Here is a 24,987-nt window from a genome sequence, read left to right as displayed (position 1 = left end):
AAGGAGACAGATTAGTCTATAAAATATACTGAAATAATTTTGCTTTTAAGAACTGACACTGTTTTCTTCCTGTGCTTTCCATTGTAGCTGGAGTAGATCATGAGTGATTTTATATTTTCTTCCGGAAGCAGAATGATGCCACTCAGAATCAGAAGACACCCTCTTATTTGTTACTTCCATGAATCAGATTGGCTGCAGATTTGAAACTAGTGCAGTTAAGCAGGTTTTCATTTTTGTTTTTAAAGGAGAAGAATAATCTACTCTACCGCAGTGGTTGTTGTGACAGGTGGCGAGGTTTAAGCTGCTCAAGTAAGCAGAATGCCGGCTCAGTCAGAAACGCATTATTGTGTAGCCCCGGAATAGAAGTTTTTCCAGGGTTGTCGGTGAACTGATCCTTCTCTAACTTCCAAATCCTCAGGTGCCTTATTCAGCCCATTGATTAAAAAAATCCATGACTCACTCCTGAGACTCCTGCAACTGCTCCTGACACCTCCTTTTTGCAAATCTCAAAGCACATATTGGAGAGATGCAAATTTAATTGTAGTCAAAACCAGCATCTTCAGCAAATGATGAAGTATGCTGACCATGGTGGTCATTCTGTCAATGCTAGATAATGATGATGTTCCAATTTCATGCATTTTAAACACGGAAGCTTTGCTCAGATATTTTCTAGAGAAAATGTATTTCTTCCAGGTAATGGTGGTTTTAGTCCAGCACATAAGGGATGGTGCTCTCTAATAGTTTACCTGAGAACAGTTTTCTAAAGAAATTATTTAAAGAGGGTAGCACCAGGAAAGGACCCCCCTTGGGAAGTATTCTGGAGCCATGTCTGTCTCTAAGTCTGAAGGATCAGGAGAGTAATCAGTGTTCTTGGAATTGGAGAATTTAAAGAGTCAGGACTGCAGGGAGATGGTGAAGGTGAGTATAAATATTTCATTCAAGTCTTCCATTAGCCATATTCACCTAGAAACTAGAGCTCAGAGATTCCAGTGATGCATATCGAGGTCATATTATTGGAACCTAGAGAAGGAAAGAGAAGGTTAGCTCATGCATGTGGGGAGGGATGAGGCAATGGAGATCTTTGCCTGGTGTGCAAATATCCATCACTCCTCTGAGGATCCCCTTGCCCTTTGGAAGCACTGGCATTTGGAAGAGACATTATTGATACAAAAACGTCTTTCATAGAAGCAGGACAGTAAAACAGGGACACACTTAGTCTAACGATTTTCCCAGCTGATATATTTTTTTAAATATTTATTGTGGCCAAAGTGAATTACAAATCTTTCACAGTGATTTTTAAGGTACATAGTGGCAATAAAGGAGAGGCAATCCCAACACTATTGTTGTCCTCCCTCCACCCGTTTCCAGCATCATCCCATATCTCCCTCCTTTACCCCTCAGAATGATAGTGTAACTGTACCTTTGAACAGCTTGTTGTAGATTGAGTATTGATTCTGTTGTAGTTGACTTTGGGTTTGGTGTTCAAGTCTGATCTTTTTTTTTTTTTTTCACTAAATGTTCATATGATTGTCTGGTCCTTTTCCTTTTCCTTCTCAATTTATGAGGCTGCATAAGATGATTAAAGTTACGTGGCTCTGTTGGAGATAAAAAGGAAAAGAAGAAAAAAAACTGGTAGGAGTTTGTCTAGGTGTTATAAATATCAATTTAGAAGAAATAAAAGGAAAAAAGAAGAAAAAGGTAACAAATCAAAACAAAAAACAAAAGAAACAAAAAACAAAGCAAAAAACAAAACAAAACAAAACAAAACAAAAAACAAAAACCAGCAACTGTGAAAAACAAATAAGCAACAAACAAAAACAAAACAAAAAACAGTCAAAAAACCCAAACCAGCAACTATGTAAAAACTCCTCCTCCTCTTCCTCCTCCTCCTCTTCCTCCTCCTCCTCTTCCTCCTCCTCCTCTTTCTCCTCCTCCTCCTCTTCTCCTACTCCTCCTCCTTCTTCTTCTTTTCTTCTTCTTCCTCTTCTCCTACTCCTCCTTCTTCTTCTTCTTCTTCTTCTTCTTCTTCTTCTTCTTCTTCTTCTTCTTCTTCTTCTTCTTCTTCTTCTTCTTCTTCTTTCTTCTTCCTTCTTCTTTCTTCTTCTTCCTTCTTCTTCCTCTCTTCTTCCTCCTCTTCCTTCTCCTTCTCTTCCCCCTCCTCCTTCTTCTTTCTTTTTTTTGTTTTTGTGTCACACTGGCAGTGCTCAGGGGTTACTCCTGACTTTATACTCAGAAATCAATCCCTCCTGGCAGGCTCGGGACACCATATGGGATGCCAGGTTTCAGACCACCATCCTTCTGCATCCAAGGCAAATGCCCTGCCTCCATACTATCTCTCTGCCCACCCTTTTTTTTTTTTCAAAGGCACAGTAAGTATTGGGGAAATTAGAACAGGAATTCCCTTAGCCTAAGAGATACTGGTTTTCTCCACCCTTGAAGTATACTGTTATGGGACCAACAGGGTTCTTACACACTCATTTTTATACCCCAAGATCTTTTTATGGTGTCAGGCAACTTTCCACTCAGTTGTTAATAATAAAAATCAGGCCTCTCTAACTAGAGATCTTGGTATAACCACAGGTCATAGGATGAAGCTTAGTATAGAGTCTTTCATTACAGTTCTAGAAGTTCTGTTCATCACTGTTGTTGTAATCAGTCTTTTATAAATGGTGGTCTTGGTTTTTGCTCTGATCATAGGACTAAACCTGGGGTAGAGTATTTTCATTATGTTTCCATAAGTTCTGTTTCATTGCAGTTGTCAGAGTCAGACCTCTAGGATTGGAGATCTTGGTTTTTGTATAGATCCTAGGCCAAGACCTAAGATAGGGTCTTTTTTATTGGTCCCAGAGTAAGTACTGCTCAGTCTTGGCTGGCAAATTTAGTCTTCTGTAGTTGGCAATCTTGGTTTTTGCACAGATTAAAGGATGATGTATATTCTGATTTCATCTTGCTGTTAGGACAGCCTGCTCTTAGATCAAGTAATTGCCGTTTCTCTTTGTCAGGATGTCATATCAAAACTGGTGCAAGTTGGTGCTAGAGCAGTATCAGGAATTTTCCAGGGGGAGTTTGGTTCCTGGTGCTGTTTCAGGAAATGGTGTTTGTTCTATGTCTGAGGTCTAGGTCTCAGGATTGGATGGTTGTTGCCAGGTCACATGGAGTCTAAGTTGGGTCCACATGACACATGTTCAGGACTGGAGGCAACCCTGTATTATAAAATGTATGGGGTCTTATCCCTAGTAGATAAGAGCTTGTTTCTATATGTAAAATTTCCCTTTTTTAGTATGACTTTGCAAAAAGAAATGGTGCCATGTTATATTGCCCAGCTGATATTATTATGTGTTTGTGTACTGCTGTATCCTGAGTATGTCCTATAATTCCTTTTATTTTATTATATATGGATCCTTTGGATTATGAACTTTTCTATGGTTTGATTTATTCAGCATCTAGTCTGGTACATAGAACTTAAGTTTTGAGTATAGGACAAAATATTATTCCCCTTCCCCCAGTATCTTTTGGGATAAATTTGTTTTCTACTGTCTTTCTTTATAATCAAATGTTTTATCCCTCTTTCTCCAGGAGGACTTCTGGAGTCCTATTTTTTAGTATGCAAATTGGGAAGAACTATGAATGTCACTTCCTTACCACAAAATCTCTGAGCTTTTTTGACCATCGTAGAAGTATTTCTACTAAAGCTTTCAAGTTTTTTAAGAAGAGTTTCACTCAAAGGTTGCTCAGGTACTCAGGGGATAAAATTAATCTAAATGTATAAAAGTATACAAGTATAATCTAAACGTATAAAATGAATCTAATGCCTGTGGTTGAGCTAGGTCTCTTGCAGGCAGAACATGAATGCCAGTCCTTTGAACCATCTCTCTGGTTCTGAAAGTTTTTTGTTAAATTATAACTCAGTAAGCTCTTCTATGACCAGGATGACTTATCCATATACTACGTATGACACCTTTGCCTATGTAGTCATCTAATTATGGATAAGAGTTCAGCCTCAGTTATCACTTGCAAGGTTCTGTTTTAGAGGAAGTAAATCTGAGTTCACCTAAGGTGAAGGTTAGGGTATAGCAGAGGGAATTGACCAACCATCTATCAGGACCATCTAGGAAGTTCCTGCAATTGAGAATATCAAATCTGGGGCAGATTAATTGACCAGAAGATAGAATACAAAGCCTAGAACCAGGAAGTGTTAGTCTGCCAGGATTGCCATAACATAATGCTAAAGAATCTCCAAGTACTTGATATATTAAGTTAAGCATTAATGTGCTGAGAACTTGTTTCTCCTGAGACTCTCATTCCTATAATTCAGACAGGGCTTCTTATGTTTGCACACCTGGGCTCCCTTGTACATTTCTCCTCATTTTTTTTTCTTTTGAAAACACCTGTTCTATGTGAGTAGGACCCCAGTCTCTTGACTACATTAGCCACAATCATATGCTTAGTTACCTGATCTAATCTTTTTTTTTGTTGTTGTTGTTTTTTGTTTTGAAGCCACACCCGGCAGTGCTCAGGGGTTACTCCTGGCTCAGTGCTCAGAAATCGCTCTTGGCAGGTTTGGAGACCATATGGGATGCAGGGAACCGAACTGGGTTTGTCCGGGTCAGCCATGTGCAAGGCAAACGCCCTGCTGCTATGCTATGGCTACGGCCCCACCTGATATAATTGTAATCACAGCAAAGGTTAAGATGTCAGAAAATGAGTTTTGGTTGAGAAACACAGTAACCATGTCTGTATATATGCTTAGAACATAAGTATATTCAGCTTAGTAAGGAGAGGAAGAATTATTCAATAATGGAGTTGGGACTCAATGGTTATACCTAGGAAAAAAAGTCCAAAATAGATCCTGATTTCCAAACTCACCCCCTTCAAATGCCTACCATCAACAACTTCAAAAGAATGAACTTAAATATCAGAAAGAATGGTTTACTTTTCTTTATTTTCTTCTCACCTACCCATTTTGTTTGTTTGTTGTTTCTGGTCCACAGTTGGCCATGCTCAGGGATTATGCCTGGCTCTGTGTCCAGAGACCACTGGATCATTTCTGGTAGGTCTCAGGGGATCAGTTGGAGTGCCAGGGATTGAACCTGAGTTGATCATTTACCTCAGGCAACTCATATGCTTATATCCAATACTGTCTTCCCAGTCCCAGGTTTCTTTTTTTTTTAAATATATGTATTATTTAAACACCTTGATTACATTCATGATTGTGTTTGGGTTTCAGTCATGTAAAGAATACCACCCATCACCAGTTCAACATTCCCATCACCAATGTCCCAAATCTCCCTCCTCCCCACCCAACCCCCGCCTGTACTCTAGACAGGCTTTCTATAACCCTCATATATTCTCATTATTAGGATAGTTCAAATGTAGTTATTTCTCTAACTGAACTAATCACTCTTTGTGGTGAGCTTCATGAGGTGAGCTGTAACATCCAGCCCTTCTCTCTTTTGTGTCTGAAAATTATTATTGCAAGAATGTCTTTCATTTTTCTTAAAACCCATAGATGAGTGAGACCATTCTGCTTCTCTCTCTCTCTCTCTCTCTCTCTTTCTCTTTCTCTCTCTCTCTCTAACTTATTTCATTCAGCATAATAGATTCCATGTACATACTTACACCTATATTCATTGCAGCACTATTTACCATAGCAAGACTCTGGAAACAACCAAGATGCCCTTCAACAGATGAATGGCTAAAGAAACTGTGGTACATATACACAATGGAATATTATGCAGCTGTCAGGAAAGATAAAGTCATGAAATTTTCCTATACATGGAAGTCCCAGGTTTCTTATTTGCAGTGGGAAAGGGGTTCTTGCAAGCAATACCCTGAGGTCCAAGAACCACTCAGTGATACTGGGCTATTGGGTTAGGTGATTTAGTGCTCAAGCTAGACAATGCTGTGCTACTCAGGTCCAGCAATCTTGGGAAATACCAGTGCCACTGTTGGTGAATGGGCTCATGAGGTGTAGGCATCAAACTTGGTGCCTCGAGATTGAGATTTAACCCTTTGAACTATCTTCACAAACTATAGAAGGGCCTATGCCAACCAAAAATGTAATATTAAGTATTGAAAATGTAAACTATGGGGCTGGGCGGTGGCGCTAAAGGTAAGGTGCCTGCCTTGCCTACGCTAGCCTCGGACGGACCGCGGTTCGATCCCCCGGCGTCCCATATGGTCCCCCCAAGCCAGGAGCGACTTCTGAGCACATAGCCAGGAGTAACCCCTGAGCGTTACTGGGTGTGGCCCAAAAACCAAAAAAAAAAAAAAAAAAAAAGAAAATGTAAACTATATTAATTAGGAATTTTATTCATTTATTGAAATTGTTGAAATTTTGTGATGTGAGATTTACTTTGATATTGATGGGGCAAAAGAGAAAGAAAGATATAGACCTACTTGCCATCAATTTATCATTTATGAAAGTGCAGAGAGAGGATTCATTAGAGTAGGATACAAAAGATGAAAGTTTAGTATAAAAATTTAGACATCCTACCTGGTAACCTAAGAGCATGAAAAACCGACAAAAAATGAGCAAAGGATATGAAGTAGTATTTTATACAGAGATAAGACATTACATTGTAGTGAAGAAATATATCAAGTATATATATTTTTTTCAAAGAAAAGTATGTGCTGCTATATCAGTATTGTTAACAGACGACACTGCATTTCATTGAACCATTTCTTCTAAGGTGTATCACTTGATTCTACTTCTGTCATGTGGTTACCACATGATAGTGAAGGTTTATATACATATCCACCTATAATAGTACATGTCTTTTTTCTCTCTTCTTATTTTTTTGGGGGGTCACCTCCGGCAGTGCTCAGGGGTTACTCTTGGCTCTATGCTCAGAAATCACTCTTGTCAGGCTCGGGGACCATATGAAATGCCGGGATTCAAACCATCATCCTTCTGCATGCAAGGTAAACACCCTACCTTTATGCTATCTCTCCGCCCTCCCTTCTTACTTTTTTAATATTTTTTATAATAGTACATGTCTTTGTCTTAAACGTTATAACTTGAAATCATCTATCCTCCAAGAGATTTGAACTCTTACTAAATGTTTTTCAGTGATTGCTAACTTTGACCATGGTCTTTACATATGCTCTTCTTCATTTCTCTGCCTCCTGAGCCTGGTTTTTGCCCTTTTGTGGCCAGCCTGCTTTTTGTTTGTTTGTTTGTTCTTGTATTCTACTTACCTGCTTTTTAGTGCATTAGCTTGGCCTCACCAGTAAGCCAATTTAGCAGGACTGTTTAATTCTCCCCTCTTCTCTTCTTCTGATCCATCTCATCAGTCTGACCTTGAGAAAATGTCCATGTTTTCTTATTTTTTTGTGAGGATAAGTAATTTTTTTCCCTGTAGATATGAAGGAAGCACTCATTTCTTTTCCCTCCTACTGAAGCCCCACAGGTACTTGGCTTTACCAAGTTTCATGTTTCTTTATTGATACCACTTCTACAGGGTCTGTTCCAAGTGTTTTCCTCACTCAGGACCCTTCTTCATCTATATACTTTCAGAAATATTGTTGCTTACTTTTCTAATAGGATCAAGGTCAATAGATAGGAATTCACTGAACTCTCAAACACTGTACATTTTATTATTTGTACTTTTATTCTTCTTGTTTCAAACAACTTGAACAGGTCATCTTTTCCAGTATGCACCCACTTTCTTCTACCCTTAGCATATAACTTGCCATTCTTTTTGTTTGTTTTGTTTTGTTTTATTTTTGGGTTATGCACAGCAGTGCTAAGAGGTTATTCCTGATTGTGCACTCAAGAATTACTTCTGGTGGCCACAGGGGACCATATGGGATGCTGGGGATTGGATCCAGACCAGCTTTATGCAAGGCAAATGCCCTATTCACAGTATTGTTGCTCCATCTCTATCTTGACATTTATGTAAGAATCCATTCTTATATTTTTTCTTAACTTGATAATTTTTCTTGTTTGTTTTTTATAGCACATTTGCCTAACAGTACTCAGGAGTCATTCCTGGTCATGTTGCTGGAACAGGAATTTGCTTTGGCACTTATGCATGTAAAGCATGTACTCCAGTCTCCTGAACCATCTTCCTGGACCAAATTTGTAAATATTTTATTATTATAGCACAGATAATATGTTTACATATCATTAATATTTAATAAGTTTTTTATGCATAGTTCCTGCACTTGACCACTGCCAAAGTATCCTTCACTGTCACCTTCTTGCTACTTCTCATTGTCTCTTCATCCCCTCCCCAACCTCTTCCAATGTTCCCAATCTCACTTTCCAAATTTGGGGAACTTTTTATACTATGCAAGTGCTTGGATATTTCTGATACTATAAGCAGTTTAACTACTACTGATTGTTGATGTTTTGGGCACAGTTGATATTTTGCTCTGGCTAATTCTGTGTTTTCGGGGTTGCTCCTTATATTCCAATATGTTTAACAGACAGTCTTGTCTTTTCACTCAGTAGATGCCAGTAGCAGCTCTGGTTTTGTGGAACGGTGACAACCAAAGAGGCTTCCAGAATTGCTTAGTGTTTTTCTGGGAGCATAATTGCTCCCGGTTGAGAGTCACTACCTTTTTGTACGACATTCTTGTAACCATCCCATTCCATCCATCACCATCCTCTTTTTCCTTGCCTTCCCATCATCACCAAGTTTTCCCAATAGGCCACTCACAGCCCTTATCTCTGTTTCCTCACTCACTATTGAGTCAGTACTATGCCAGGATCCTGACACTTGCCCATTACTGAAAATGTGCTCAGGGGACTAAAGTGGCTTCCTGGCAGCCAAATCTAATAAGTGTTGTTTCTTAGTGCCTTAATTTTCTGCATATTTTGACACTGTGGCCCCATTTTGTAATGTCCATCTTATGTATGTATTCTTTTATAACCCTTTCTCCTTTAGTTCTCCTTTTTGCTATACTTTCTAAATATAGGACTGCTCTCTCTGTGTTTTCTTTTCTTTTTTTTCTTGGTTCTCATTGCTTCTCATCTTGTGTCTCTGGTCACCTCTATGTAGATGGTTTCTAAATAAAGATTCTGTCTCTCAGCTGAACTCGCTAAACTTTTTCCTTTGAGATAGTCATACTTCATCTTCTAATTGTACATTAAACTCATTAAAATATATTTTAACTTATTAAAAGACTCATATATGAGTGCTTTATTAGACATTTTTGGTCATACAACATATCAGTAAAAAATTGGGAGGTGTAATAAGATAAAGTCAAAATTATGTAATTTACTAATAAATGTTAGAAAGTAATATGTATAAGAATTTATTATTGTTGTAAAAAAATATATATTATGAGACAATAATGCAGTGTTATAAGCATCTGATATATAGAAACCTTAGAGACAAAAATGAATATTTTAAAATAATAATAAATATGTTTCACAAGTGTATTATTTGTAATGTGCTTCACTTAAAAGATTTAAAGTTAATACTTTGTTATGCAATAATGTAAGTACAGTGAATTGTGATTCCTGACTTCATTGTTTCTTTAGAAAAAGATAACTTCTGGGGCATCTGAGTGCATCTGAGGTGGCGCTAGAGGTAAGGTGTCTGCCTTGCAAGTGCCTTGCAAGTGGTAGCCAAGGAAGGACCCCAGTTCGATCCCCCATGTGGTCCCCCCAAGCCAGGGGCAATTTCTGAGCGCTCAGCCAGGAGTAACCCCTGAGCATCAAATGGGTATGGTTCGAAAAAACAACAAAAAAGAAAAAGATAACTTCCTTATAAATGTGATGATCAAATAAAAGTACATTGTCAACTACTTAAGAAATCATCATTCATTTTTATTTTTTTTTTATTTTTGGGCCACACACAGCAGTGCACAGGAGTTACTTCTGGCTCTGTGCTCAGAAATCACAGCAGACTCGGAATGGACTCGGGTTCAATTCCTGGCATCCCATATGGTTCCCCGAGCCTACCAGGAGTGATTTCTGAGCACAGATCCAGGAGGAGTAACCCCTAGTACATCTGAGTGTGCCCCCCCCCAAAAAAAAGAAACCCCCCAAAACAAAACCAAAACAAAATTGCTCCTGGCAGGCTTTAGAGACCATATGGGATCTGGGGATCAAATCTGGGTCCATCCTGGGTTGGTCACATGCAAGGCAAATGCCCCACCACTGTGCTATCACTCCAACCATCATTCTTTTTCTTTTTTCTTTTAATTAAAAAAAATGAGGCCTGGTGGTTTCTAATACTATCCATGATAGGTTTGAGACAAGTAATGTTTTCACACTTCACCCTCCATTAGTGTCTCAGCTTCCTTCTCCCCATCCTTTTACACCCCCCCCCCACACACACACACATACACATACATAACCTGCCTTCTTAGTAAACTCAGTTCTGTAGAATAGTTCTCAGGTTATGTTGCCTTTGACTGTTTGGCATTCTCTTACCCTGCTTCTTTTTTGTTGTTTGTTTTATTTCTGTTTTTTTGGAGGGCTACACTCAGTTTTGCTTAGGACTTACTCCTGGCCCTGAGCACAAGGAGCATTCCTTATGGATTTGGGGAGCCACATTGGATGCCATGGATCGAACTCATGTTGGCCACATGCAAGGCAAGAACACCCTACTGCTGTGTATGATCACTATCAAAGCAGGCCCCTACCCTGCTTCTTGAAAGCTGAGAAATGAAAGTGGTCAACTTGGTCTGACTGACTTCACTCAGCCTAATACTCTCCACATTTAGTAATGTAGTGGCAAATTGCAGAAATCATCATTTTTAAGTGTAATGGTGGTTGTCAGTCACTTGGGTTAAAATCGGGAGTTACTATTTAATGGGCACTGAGTTTTACACTTGTGACAAAAAAAGAGTTTTGAAAGCAGTTCTTAGTGACAATCCTGACAATATGAATGTTTAGTGCCACTGAGGTATATTTTTCAATGTTAGATGGTAACTTTATCACAATAATATATTTAAAAATGAGTAAAATAATTAAAAATGAATAAAGGTATTATGAATTGCAAAACTTGACAATAGAGTCTCAGGTATATAATTTTCTAACACCAATTCTAATACCAATGTCCCTTTCCTGTCACTAATGTTTCCAGGTTCCCTTCTATTGTCCCAACCTATCTCCTTGGCAGAAACCATTTAATTTTAATTATTGTAGTTTTGGTCCCAGGCTTAAAGTGGTGTTGCCTCTATTAAGGATTAAATATATACAGATTTTTTGCTCCTGCCTCTCAGACAAGTCCACTAGCCCTTGCCCCTGTTTTACCGACATGTCACCTCCTCTTGTTTCCCCCTCCATCTCTCTCCTTCACTGGTGTTTTTATTTCTGTATTCTAGAGCCAGGGGTTAATCATTATTATTATTACTATTATATTACTATTATTTCAGTTCTATTCTCATGATTAATTGACTCCATTGGGCCATTTTTATTTTTCACTGCCATGGTTTGGGTCCAGAAATTGATCACCATCTCAGTTGTGTCTCACACACTTATATATCATAGGTATTTAAATAATTATTTACTAAATGGATGTGCTTAAGGACCACAATTCTTTTTTCACTCTTCTTTAGAAATATTGTTCTGTGAAAAGGGGAATAACTTCTAATTTCATATTTAATTATTTAGCAACTCTGTAATAAAATTAATTCCTCTTCACATGGCTGAATATTCATGGTAGAAATGTTTAAGTATAGTATACCCTTTGCATACTAGAAATTATGTTTTCACAGATTGTGTGCTTTACCTTTTAGAAGTTTTATTTTTTAACTTTAAAAAAATTTGCTTTAGGGGCCAGTGAGGTGGCGCTAGAGGTAAGGTGTCTGCCTTGCAAGCGCTAGCCAAGGAAGGACCTCAGTTGGATCCCCCGGTGTCCCATATAGTCCCCCCAAGCCAGGGGCAATTTCTGAGTGCTTAGCCAGGAGTAACCCCTGAGTATCAAACGGGTGTGGCCCAAAAAACCAAAAAAAAAAAAAAATTGCTTTAGACCTCCATCTAACACCATGCACAAAGGTCAATTCAAATGGATTAAAGACCATGATATCAGACCCGAAACCATAAAGTATATAGAACAACACATAGGTAAAAACACTCCATGACATTGAGACTAAAATAATTTGCTTAAAAATTGTGCCAACTTGACACAATTGCCTTTGTGTAATTATGGCTTTAAGATGATTCGCAGATACATATGTTGTGAAAGTGTGACTGAGGCACTATGTTTAATATAGCTATAGTGGAAAATGTACATTAAAACAAGAGAAATTCTTTTTGTTGTTTTTGGGCCATACCCGGCAGTGCTCATATGGGATGCTGGGGATTGAAACCTGTTTGGCTGCATGCAAAGCAAAATGCCTATTCTACCGTGCGTTCACTCCAGTCCAAAAGAGGAGTTCTTGCTCTCAGATTTCATAGTTGAAACTGCCTTTTACTTACCTACTTAACCAATATCATTTAACCCTTCTGATCTTCATTCACAAAGTCCAAGCCTTGCTTGTTTCACTGCTTGCCAGTAACTGTTTTATGTGTTGAGTCTGCAGACACATTTCAGTAAAAGAAACGATGATTTCCACATCCCTCTCGGCTGCACTGTCTGCTCCCAATGATTCCCCACTTCCCCTGTGAATCAGCAGATGCACATAACATCATTCTTTAACCTGGCAGGCTTCCTGCTATTAAATGCCACCCGGCTAGAAGTCAAGCACTGAGCTGCTGCTTTTGCAGCTTTTGCTCTAATGTGAATGAGTGTGAGTGTTGAATGAGCAAAGAATTTTGAGTCATAGCAGTTGTTTCATTAATGAAATGAAGATCAATCCAGGGATCCAGATATGAATTGGAAATTCCTTATAACCTGAAACCAGCAGTCAGTCAGTGATGCAAATTTAATTCCATCTAGTGGTGTCTTTGCAAGTGCTACCAGGTGATCAAAATCCAGATGTTGGATTACCTTAAATTCTTATAGAGAAAATGTAAAGGAACTCATTGAATCTTATCTGTGTACTATCAAAATCACTTAAACCTTCCCATAACCAATGTAATATTAAATAAGATTTTGGGTCAGAGAGATGACTCAGGGCTTGAGCACATGCTTTTTGTGTAGTAGTTTCAGACTTAATCCCTGGGATTGCATGGGCTTCAGGACTCCGAAGTCCACTGAATGTGGCTTCAAAATAAAAATATCCCTAGATTATGATTTTGAGAAATTTTTAACAAAAAATGTTCTGAAACTTAAATAGAAATATGCAGCTGGAAAACAATATACATATATATATATATATTTAAGTCTCCAAAATGTGCTGTGTGTATATATTATTAAAATATCTTTACATTTATTTTATTATATTTTATTAATGTGTTCATGAGTATAAATTAAGCTATATATAAAATTATCAATTTTATAAAGATCAGGTGTACTTATACAAAAATGTATCAATTGTTGGAGTGTTTGTATAGTGTGTAGGGCTTTTGCCTTGCAACTGTTTGCCCCAGTTTGATCCCTGTCATCTCATATGGTTCCCTGAGTACCATCAGGAGTTATTCCTAAGCACAGATCCAGGAATAACTCCTGAGCATTGCCAGGTATACCCAAAATTTAAAAACTATCAGCTGTGTAATTCTATATTATTATTGTTGTTGTTGTTGTTGTTATTTGAGCCATATCCGGCTATGTTCAGGGTTTACTTCTGGCTCTGTGCACAGGTATTATTCCTGGCAGGGCTTGAGGGATTGTAAATGGTACCAAGAGTTAAACTGCAGATGGCTGCATAGAAGGCATGAACCTTAACCCTTGTACCAGCCCTGTAGTTAGTTTTCTATAAAGACTTCTATACTTTGCTCTAGTTATCAATGATCTCTGTTCACAGTTCTTAAAGAGAACCCAATTTTTTTTTTCAAGATTCTTATTTGCCTGTCTGCTGGCATGGCAAAGGTGACAGGGTGCTAACAATTCCTGCAAATGAAATTGCACTAATTCAGAGATAGAACACATACCTTGTACACCCCCAATTTGATTCCCTGGCACTGCATGTAGTGCCTTGAGCACAGACCCAGATTTGATCCCTAAATATAGACTCAGAAACCCTTAGCACTGTCAGGCATAGCCCACAGAGGAACAAAAAACAAAAAACAAAACAAACAAACAAACAAACAAAACCCAAGCAAACCAAGCACAGCTCCAGATCCTGGGAGTAAAGTGACACATGTTACACTCATTGCACTGAATATTCTGTCTACTGGATTTCTTTTGAATCTCTCAAAGATTTAATTTTTTGGGTGGGAGCAATGGCACAAGTGATAGGGCCTTGTGCATGCTAAACTAGGACGGATTGTGGTTCAATCCCCTGGCGTCCCATATGGTCCCCAAGCCAGGAGCGATTTCTGAGTGCATAGCTAGAAGTAACCCCTGAGCATCACTGGGTGTGGCCCAAAAGCTAAAAAAAAAAAAAAAAAAAAGATTTAACTTTTGTTTATATTTTTGGCCATACCCAGTGATGCTCAGGGCTCCTGTCTTTGCACACAGAGATCATTCCTGGGGTTCAGGGGTTCATATGCTGAAGAATTAACCTGGTTGACTACAAGCAAGGCAAGCATCCTACTTGGCTGTTCTATCGCTCCAGCCCTGAAAGGCTTAACATTTTTAACAATTAGGTCAAAACCAGTCTTTTGTTCTTCTACATACCAACAAAGCCTCTATCTCTTACTAGCTTCCTGTCTTTGTAGACACTTTGTTGTTCCATTTAGAAACAGATACTCAAAATCCATTGCACATTCTCTTACCCCCCTTCACCTCAGCTAAAGTTTTCCCTTTTCTAAGTCATCCATCCTCTGGGCATCTTTTTTTTTTTTAAAGATGAAAGAGTTTCAGCTTTAGAAATAGGGACCTGGGGTGAAAGCCAGTACAGTGAGTAGTGGTGCTTGCCCTTGGCTAACCCCATTCATCCTACTATCCCATATGATCCCTGGTGCCTGCAAAGAGTGGGTGTGGTTACTGAGCTGTCAGGGCTAGGAGTAACCCCTAAGCACTGCCACATGAGACCCATAAACCAAAAATAAATTAAAAAAATAGAATTGAGACCATACTTGGGGGAATTTAGAGGCTGGGGGCCTCTAAACCTGAAGTTTAGAGCTGTGAAGCTCTGTTTTTCTGGGATCTAATCCAAGGTCTTGCTAAACATGTACTACCTACTTGAACCACTTTTTATTTCTCTCCTCCCTTTTTTATTTTGTTTTTGGGCCATGCCCAGCAGCACTCAGGGGTTGCGCCTGGCTCTGTAATCAAAAATTACTTCTGGCAGGGTCAGGAGACCATATGGGATGCTGGGGATCAAACCCGGATTGACTGCATGCAAGGCAAACACTGTACCTGCTGTGTTATCACTCCAGTCCCTCCACTCCCTTTTAAAAAGATACAGGTTTGGGCAGTTGGGTAGTAAAACAGAAAAATAAAAATACAAGTTCAGTTATTTCTTTCACCATGTCCCATTCACTTAGAACACAAAGTGCATGTGATCTGGCTTCTGCCTATCCCCAGTATTCCATTTCAAACCCTTGGATGTCAGAAATGTCATAGTTTCTTGTAATTCTGAATATCATGGCTATTTGCTTTCAAGGGGAAGAACCATGCTTATGTTCATTCCATGGTTCATGGCACTTGGTTCACAATTTTACTGTAAATAACTGCTGAGACTTGCCTGCAGTGGAAAAATGAACGTTTTCTAGGTTGTTGAAATATATGAGTCTTATGCAGAATAGCAAAAGTAATTGGCTGCCTTGAAAGTGAAAAACTATTTTCTCCATGTTATTCGACTCCACCTCCCTCATGCTAAGTCACAGATGCAATATTGTCTTTATAAAAAATGATTTTGATTGAATTAAGGCAAGGCTGTCATATTAAAATGCACTTTTCCAGTTTATGCTCTATTTCTGGGGTAACAGGGATGCAAACATGAAGTAACTTGATGGATTTGACTCCAGCAGCTTTGTACCTATTCAGGGGAACTCAGGCATGTCTGCCACTACTTGTGGGCTTGTGCACATGCGTGCTGAGTGGGGAGCAGCCGCCTCCCCCCACAGATACTCTGTACGTGGTCGCTGAATTCCTCTGGATGTATTTTCTAAGGCCCTATAGCTGAGTGTGCTTCGAACATTTTTTTAATGTTTTTATCTTAATTTTAAAAAGTCCTAGACTATAATATATGGTAACCTTTTTGTAATTGCACTTCTACTAATTTAAAAATATTGTTATAGAATATATATGGTTGAACTCTGCTAGGAATGACTATACTTAGAATCAAAACTGGCTGGGGAATTACTCTGGGTTCAAGCATACTGTGATATGGGACACAGACCACAGTGTACCACCTGCCTTTCAGAGATGAATCTGGCCTTTATCCAGGTTGGCATGGTGGACACCTGCCAACACAGTCCTCACTCAGGCCTGGCATGGGACACTCACAAAATGAACCAATCCCACCATCAGGAAAAGGCAGTGTCATGGATAATCAGATTTCCTGACGTACAGACAGGGCTTTGCCGTCTCTCACATGTTTCCATACTCATTGTTCTTTGTCCCTGCGGCAGCCCTGTGAAATAGGTGGAAGTGCAGTGGGACGAGATGGCTGCAGTCAGGTTGCTGATGAGTAAAATGACCTCTGCTGAGTTGTAAGACATCCGGAGGTCTAGATGTGCTAATGGCAGAATTGGGTCCCAAAGACTTATCTCTAGGCTGTATCTTTATATAATTCACCCTATGGAAATTTGATGAAGGAAAAATATGTCCCTGTTCTCCATGAGAGAATGTTCTCCATGTACCTCTGTCTTTTCCACTCCTGTAATGTGGGGACAGACCTTGAATGGAGGCCTTGCAGCCTCACCCAGATGCTGACTCCTGTGGCCTCATCGTGTCTGTTCAACCTTCTTCTGTGTTTCTCCAGTTCCAACCTTGCCACTGGATCTCACCCAGTTTTCCACTCCCACTCTTTCCTGTGCTCCAGCTTCCTTTGTTTATTTATTTAATTTTTTAAAACATTATTTATTTTGCTTTTGGGGCCACACCCAGCGGTGCTCAGGGGTTACTCATAGCTCTGTGCTCAGAAATTACTCCTGGCAGGCTCAGGGGATCATGTGGGATGCCAGGAAATGAACCTGGGTCCATCCAAGGTCAGCCACATGCAAGGCAAAAGCCCTACCACTGTGATATTGCTCTGCCCCTCTAGCTTCCTTTTAATGCCACTATTCTGTCCCCCTTTTTTCCCCTTCACTGAATCCCCTAATGAAGGCTGTTCACTCTTCAACATAAAATTGCTTGTTAGTAAAGTAACCAGGACCACTGGAGAGATAGTACAGCGGTGTTTGCCTTGCAAGCAGCTGATCCAGGACCTAAGGTGGTTGGTTCAAATCCCGGCGTCCCATATGGTCCCCCATGCCTGCCAGGAGCTATTTCTGAGCAGATAGCAAGGAGTAAACCCTGAGCACCACCGGGTGTGCCCCCCCAAATAACCAGGACCCCATCTCTTAGTCCTTACTTTCATTGGACTCCATCAGTCTATTTGGTGTATCTACTATCATATCCTTAATGTTTCTTCTTGTTGCTTCTGAAAGCCCTCCTATATTACCTTTCCTTCCTTCCTTCCTTCCTTCCTTCCTTCCTTCCTTCCTTCCTTCCTTCCTTCCTTCCTTCCTTCCTTCCTTCCTTCCTTCCTTCCTTCCTTCCTTCCTTCCTTCCTTCCTTCCTTCCTTCCTTCCTTCCTTCCTTCTTCCGTTACTGGGGTCCAACCCATAGCTTCACACATGTGAAACATGCTTCCTATTACTGAGCTTTATCCCTACCTGGTCCTCTAAGGCATGAGAATAGAATTATTTGTGGTCCATCTTTTTGTGCTCAGTAGCTACTCCTATTACCAAATGCTAATCACCTATGAACACCTCACATTCTCTTGGGCTCTAATCTATATCTCATCACGTTACCCTCAATGGAGCAGAACTGTTTTCCATCTATGACAGAATTACTTTCCAGTTTCCCAAAATAGAAACCTTGGTGTCTTCTACATTCGCGATCATTGGGAAACCTGGATGTCTTTATCTCAGAATGATTTATTATGACCTCCTAATTAGCCTCACTTTCAATCTTGCCTCGTTCCAGAAAGTTTTCCATTTCACTCCTAGAATTACCTTCCTATCAATTTAATGCGATCACATCATTCTCCTGATTAAAGGTCCTGGATCCTCATTTTTCTTCCTGACATTCAAGAGCTATTCCCATTCAGAACCAGTAGTGATTGTGCCCTATAGAAAGTAGAAAAATACTCAAAACTGTGAGTTTGAGGCTCTTGTCAATCTTCTTCTGTGACTACCCCAGTGCTATGGGTGCTTCTCTTCTCACCACTCCTCCAAACTCCCCACCTTCCCCTGCTATTGTGTTTTTTATACTTTTCTTCTCTGCCTTATGTTAAGTTTCAACTCAACTTAAATCTCTTTTTTTTCCTGGCACATTTTCACATGTTCTACAATTTGGAGGCTGCCATACTTAATGTCTTTTTCTTCATTTTCTTTATTGAATTCAGTCAACTCTTATTTCATGGCTTTCTTTTCTGGCTCTTGGTTATTTTTGTTGTTGTTATTGATATTTCTTCTTCTAATTCTTCTAAATGTGTGTTTGTGTGTTTTCATTCTCCAAATACTGTGTAAAGAAACTTAATTTAGTGTGCTATGTGGTGAGTTATATTTCTCTTTGGCTTCATGACTTTTCAGTGATATGAATTTGCAGCAGATGCTGGTTTTGGCCTGCTACTGTTTTTCTCCTAAGAATTTTATGGACACTTTTCCTGGTACCACATACTCTTTTGTGTGTGAACAGTGAGTGAATGAATGGTGCTGGTGATATGGTTAGCTAGGGCCTGAGGTGCCTTGTTCTCTTTTATTGGTACCTTTTTTTAATTTCTCTCTCTTCTTTTTTTTTTTTTTAAATATGGAACGCGTCACGAATTTGTGTGTCATTCTTGCGCAGGGGCCATGCTAATCTTCTCTGTATCGTTCCAATTTTAGTATATGTGCGGCCGAAGCGAGCACTCTTTTTTTTTTTTTAATCACACCCAGCAATGCTCAGGGGCTACTCCTAGTTTTGCTCAGGGGGTCATGTGGGATGCTCCGGCCCCGATTTCTCTCTCTTCTTAGTGGTGTGATAGCGTCACCCCTCCAGAAATATCTTCTTGAAGGTCTCTCACCTCTAGCATCTTCAAGCCCTGATACATGGCTGAAACAGTCACACTTCTGACATGTATGCTGTATGGACACTAAGAACAGGATTGGCACTTTCTGGAGGAGTCTTCATCTTTATAGAAGCCTGTCTGCCTTATTCTCCAGTCACAGCCTCCCTACCCTTCATAGTACCTGGTGTGTAGTGGCTTCAGGAGCTCTGTTGGAAATGAGTGTTTAGTTCTCCACGTAGAGAAAGTCTAGTTTCTTGTTAGTGGTGTCTGTGGCCATGCATCCTGAATGTACTGTGTCTGGTGATGGCTCTCTAGGTGGGTTTCTCCAGACAGGAAAACTGTATATGCTCTCACCTCTAAGGGATAAGGGAAGACAGACTAACTTGCCTGAAATCAAACAGATAGCAAAGAATTGGACACATGGAGATCTTGCTCATTGCTTCTATCAGAGGATCATTTCTGGCTGTGATTTGAGGATCCTATGTTGTGCTGGGGTTCAAAGCATCCTCAGCCACATGCAAATCGAACGCCTTAAACCTTGTGCTATCTCTACAACCTCCAAGCTTATTGCTCTTCCCTAATTTTTTCTCCTTCAAAACTCACTTCTCCAACAAATCCTTTTATTTTCCACAACTTCGTTTGTAATATATATGCTATATCATCCATTGCCTATTTATAAATTCTCTAACTGGTTGTGTGATTAATAATCTCATTTACAAACCTTGAATGTTGATGCTCCCTGCTCTTAGCAAGAAGACGTCTGAGCTATGGAGGTGTCTAAATGCCAAGGAACTTAATTTAACTGCTTAAGGCAGCTAGCTGCCTCCTGCCTATTCAGATTCACCAGACTAGCCATTTTAGACATCAATGATGAAATACTTAACATAGCTGCTGATATTGAAATTCCCGTCTGCCACTAATCATGCCGGTATTTGTCATGCTTCACCTTTGTTATCACAACTACCACAGAGATTCTTTCATAATTCCTCTAAAATTTTTATGGTTTTACAGAGGAATCTCACACTAACGCTAGTAATAATGATTGTCCTTTTTACAACTTTGCAGTTGACTCACAAAATATTTTCATTTTATCTTGTTTTTCCCCATATGTCTTATCTTGATAAATGGCCTTTCTTATCCAGGAACCTGGTGGTGGGAGGTATCCTTGCTTGGTGTCTCCTTCCTTATTTGTGTTTCCTGTTGAGCCTTCCTTCCACAAAGGTCTGGAATAATGAGACTCTTCTCTGTGTCTCTGCAGCTCCTTCAAGCCACATCTTCTGGTTTTACTCTTGCCCCTTATGACTGACTAGTCCTCACACACAAAGCAGTTTTTAAAAATGTAGCTCTATACAGATTGGAAATAAAAAATGGTTAGCCCTAAATACTGAAACCAGTGTCAATGACAGCAGAATCAAGAGATCCAAACTATAACAAGCTATACACAAAATGAACCTGTTATACTAGCAGTCTAGGGGACAAAGGATGGAGGTATGGTATGCATGCTGGCAAATATGGTGGAGGGAGGTCAACACTGATGGTGGGAACAGCCCTAATTCACTGTCACTTTGTTACTGAAACTGTAAAAACTTGTAAACAAATTTAATTTTTTTTAAATGTAGCTCTAATTCCTTATCCCATTCTTCACAGAGATTTCCTGTGGAGTTTAGGGGGAAAATGTGGCTCTGACCTAGGAGACATTTTTCTGGTCTCACTTAAAATTTTTTTTATTGATTGAGTTTTCCAATACTGTATGTCATTCACATAGTTTCAGTACTACACCTAGCACCTCTCTCCACCCGTCCTCCCTCTCCAGCTACCCTACATTCTTCCTTTTTACCCCTTCCCCAACTCAATTGTGTGGATCAATTCTTCCATAGTGCTTCCATTTGTTGCTACCTCACTGTGTATCATTAAGTCTCAACAGTGAAATAATTATGTATCTGTCCCTTCAGTCTGATTTTGTATCTGTCCCTTCAGTCTGATTTCATTCAGCATGATAACCTTAGTTTCATCCATGTTACTACAAAGAGCATGACTTTGCTCTTTATTAGAGTTGCAGAGTTCTTCATTGTATTATATACACCACAGCTTCTTGGCATAATATACCAAGTATATACATATGTGTATGTATACATATATATGTACTTCTTGATCCATTCATCTGTACTTGGGCATTTTGATTGTTTGCATATCTTAGCTATTGTACTAAGTGTGGCAATGCTTTTGGTTTGGGAGTAGATGTCAAGAACTTGTATAAGGGTCACATGGTATTTATATTTCTGTTTTTTGAGAGATATCCATCTTTCTTTTCATAGTGGCCAAATTACCAATGAGGTTTTCTTTCTTACCACAGCCCTGCTCATAATGGTTGTTTCCAGACTTTTGATATGTACTATTCTCATAGGTGTGACAGGATATCTCACTGTTTTTTAATTGCATTTACCTAATTATAAATTCTTCTGAGCATTTTTTCATATCCTGTCTTCATTTTCACCTCCTCCATTACATCCCTACATCCTACATATATAGTAGAAATTATCTACTACATTCTTCTCTTCCTCAGGGCTCTTCCCCTTCAAGTTTATTTTAAAGGCCACTTCTGCAGAGCAGACCTGTGCCATAAATTAGGAGAGCTTGTGTCCTCATAGGTTCTCACTCACCACCTACACAGCATTGAACACAGTTTCTGAACATCGACTCTTAATTTACACTTGTAACACAGTCTTAGATGCTGTAGAATCTGCCTCTGGCATCTCTAAGTGCCCTGATGAAGCTAGAGCTTTGCCTATTGTATTTACCCTTGAACTTCAAATCTAAGCACAATCTTAAATACCTAGTAGATATTTATCAGGTATACTAATATACTTTTTAAAAAAGAAAAAAGCATGAAGATACAGAGCTCTGTTTGCAGAGATGACTTCTTATCCTTCTGTCCAGAACAATGGGTCCACATTTGATCTTCTTACCTGAAGGACTTCAAGCAGGAAGCTCACCTTTAGACAAATAAGATGAGTGAAGGACAGGAGCGCAGAGGAGTGAGTCTCAAATGATAGACAAAGACAGAGCTCTGTTCTGTCACAGTGGGAGACCTACTGTCATCTCTAGCAGGGCTTGAACAATGGATATCAGTCCTTATTTTTTATTTGGTAAGCCATCAGCTTTGTCAATATTGCAAAGTCAAATTTAGCAACAGCTACTACGTTGTTATTGTTTTTCTTCTTCCTCCTCCTCCTTCATTTTCCTCCTCTTTAATTTTACATGACTCATAATTTCATTAACTGTGAGTATGCCACTTCTGCTTACAAGGACTTTCCCTGGAAGCAGAACGGAGATTACAAGGGGCCCTTCATGCTTGATTACTGCAGAGGGAGGCATTCTCAGCAGGAGCTTCTCAGAATCATAATATGCCATTCTGGATATCTAATCTGTTCTCCAAGGCACCTATGTTGGGGATCTTGTAAGACTCTCAGTAGTTTCAGGTTTGAAGGCAGTTGTTCTTTCTGATCACACACTCTTTCTGCCTAAAGCAGGGAAGTCGCAGAAGAACTATGTTGATTTAAATTCAGAATGTCTGCAGCAGTGAGAGTTCCCTCTTGATATGCAGTGGTATCCGATGGAGGCCATTACCATATGACCCTACAGCATTTTCCTCATCACACTGCACATAATGGGAGTTCAACCATCCAGTCTGCTTGCCTGCACTGTGTGATTTCAGTTACCCAAATGTTGGACTTGGAGCAACAACAAATGTGACTTCTTATCTCTCCATGTCTGTTTATACTTTGGAGTCTTAAAAATATCTGGGGCTAAAAAGTGGTGTTTGACTGGGACTACCGTTGGCAAGAATGTTCCCCGGCCTCCTGGCATGGCACAAACCCAGTGGTTGGTTACTAATTCCTAGGTTAAAAAGTCAGTTTTGGTGTGGCCAGCTTTGAATGTCATCACTTAATTTCTTCTTTTAAAAAATATTGTTAGTCTCCCAATCTACAACAAGCTATATACAAAAGGGACCTATTACATTAGCAGTCCAGGGTGCAGAGGGCTAAGGTGGAGGTATGGGATGCATTCTGGGAACAGGGGTGGATGGAGGACAACACTGGCGTTGGGAATGGCCGTAACTCACTGTCACTATGTACCTTAAATATAACTGTGAAAGACTTGTAATTCACATTTATCACAAAAATACATAAATAAATAACAAAAAATAGTGTTAGTCTAGTTTGAAAGGCCTTATTCACTTCTATGTTCACAGCAGCATTATTCACATTAGCCAAAATCTGGAATCAACATAAGTGCCCACTGACAGATGACTGGATAAAGATTCTATGGTGTGGATACTTCTGGAATACTTCTCTATCCTTTAAGAAGATATAATCGTGTCCTTTGGGATCAAATGAATGGACCTTGAGGTCTTTGTTCTCAGTGAAATATATAAGGAAATTGAATAAACAGCTATTACTTCATTCTATATGTGGAATGTAAATTACTCATCAAACATGCTGACAAGAAACAGAACAAACTCCCAATTCAGTGACACCCCTGGTGGTTATCAGAGGAAAAGGAAAGAGAAGAGAGAAAGAAGGTTCTTTTGGTAATGAACTGGAACTGGAACTTGGCTAGTGGCAAAAGTGATAATTACAGACAAAGGTGTGAAGCTAAACCTCAAAAATAGCATAATATTCTAACCTCTAAGTCAGTAGGAAGGGGTAGTTTTAGTGACTGATGGTGAAGCTGGCCAAACTTGTTTTGTAAAGAGCCAAATAGTAAATATTTAGGATTTCATGAGCTCTTTGGTTTGTAGAGTGAATGTGGCATGACCGCTATTATGGGCATAGTTGGGTTCTAATAAAAGTTAATTTAAAAAATAGGCAGAGAAATGGGGCCAGGAATTTATTATTTTTTTTTGCATATTTTTTTTTATTTAAACACCTTGATTACATACATAATTGTGTTTGGGTTTCAGTCATAAAAGGAACACCACCCATCACCAGTGCAACATTCCCATCACCCAAGTCCCAAATCTCCCTCCTCCCCACCCAACCCCTGCCTGTACCCTAAACAGGCTCTACATTTCCCTCGTACATTCTCAATATTAGGACAGTTCAAAATGTAGTTATTTCTCTAACTAAACTCATCACTCTTTGTGGTGAGCTTCCTGAGGTGAGCTGGAACTTCCAACTCTTTTCTCTTTTGTGTCTGAAAATTATTATTACAAGGGTGTCTTTCATTTTTCTTAAAACCCATAGATGAGTGAGACCATTCTGCGTTTTTCTCTCTCTCTCTGACTTATTTCACTCAGCATAATAGATTCCATGTACATCCATGTATAGGAAAATTTCATGACTTCATCTCTCCTGACAGCTGCATAATATTCCATTGTGTATATGTACCACAGTTTCTTTAGCCATTCGTCTGTTGAAGGGCATCTTGGTTGTTTCCAGAGTCTTGCTATGGTAAATAGAGCTGCAATGAATATAGGTGTAAGGAAGGGGTTTTTGTATTGTATTTTTGTGTTCCTAGGGTATATTCCTAGGAGTGGTATAGCTGGATCGTATGGGAGCTCGATTTCCAGTTTTTGGAGGAATCCCCATATCGCTTTCCATAAAGGTTGAACTAGACAGCATTCCCACCAGCAGTGGATAAGAGTTCCTTTCTCTCCACATCCCCGCCAACACTGTTTATTCTCATTCTTTGTGATGTGTGCCATTCTCTGGGGTGTGAGGTGGTATCTCATCGTTGTTTTGATTTGCATCTCCCTGATGATTAGTGATGTGGAACATTTTTTCATGTGTCTTTTGGCCATGTGTATTTCTTCTTTGTCAAAGTGTCTGTTCA

The 24,987-nt window shown here is 39.4% G+C and overlaps 1 protein-coding gene and 1 non-coding gene across 5 annotated transcripts in view; one reads left to right on the top strand and one right to left on the bottom strand.

The window, feature by feature from the left end:
• The window catches only part of OSBPL6 (oxysterol binding protein like 6), a 239,591-nt gene that overhangs the window by 47,845 nt on the left and 166,759 nt on the right, over positions 1 to 24,987 (top strand). The window lies entirely within an intron of this gene.
• On the bottom strand, positions 18,906 to 19,012 carry LOC126010598 (U6 spliceosomal RNA). Its single transcript, XR_007496619.1, has one exon. It is a non-coding gene; the product is annotated as a U6 spliceosomal RNA (small nuclear RNA).

Source organism: Suncus etruscus, chromosome 5, assembly GCF_024139225.1.
Source record: "Suncus etruscus isolate mSunEtr1 chromosome 5, mSunEtr1.pri.cur, whole genome shotgun sequence".
In the NCBI taxonomy this organism is placed as follows: Eukaryota; Metazoa; Chordata; class Mammalia; order Eulipotyphla; family Soricidae; genus Suncus; species Suncus etruscus.
This window is presented reverse-complemented; position numbering and strand designations above follow the sequence as displayed.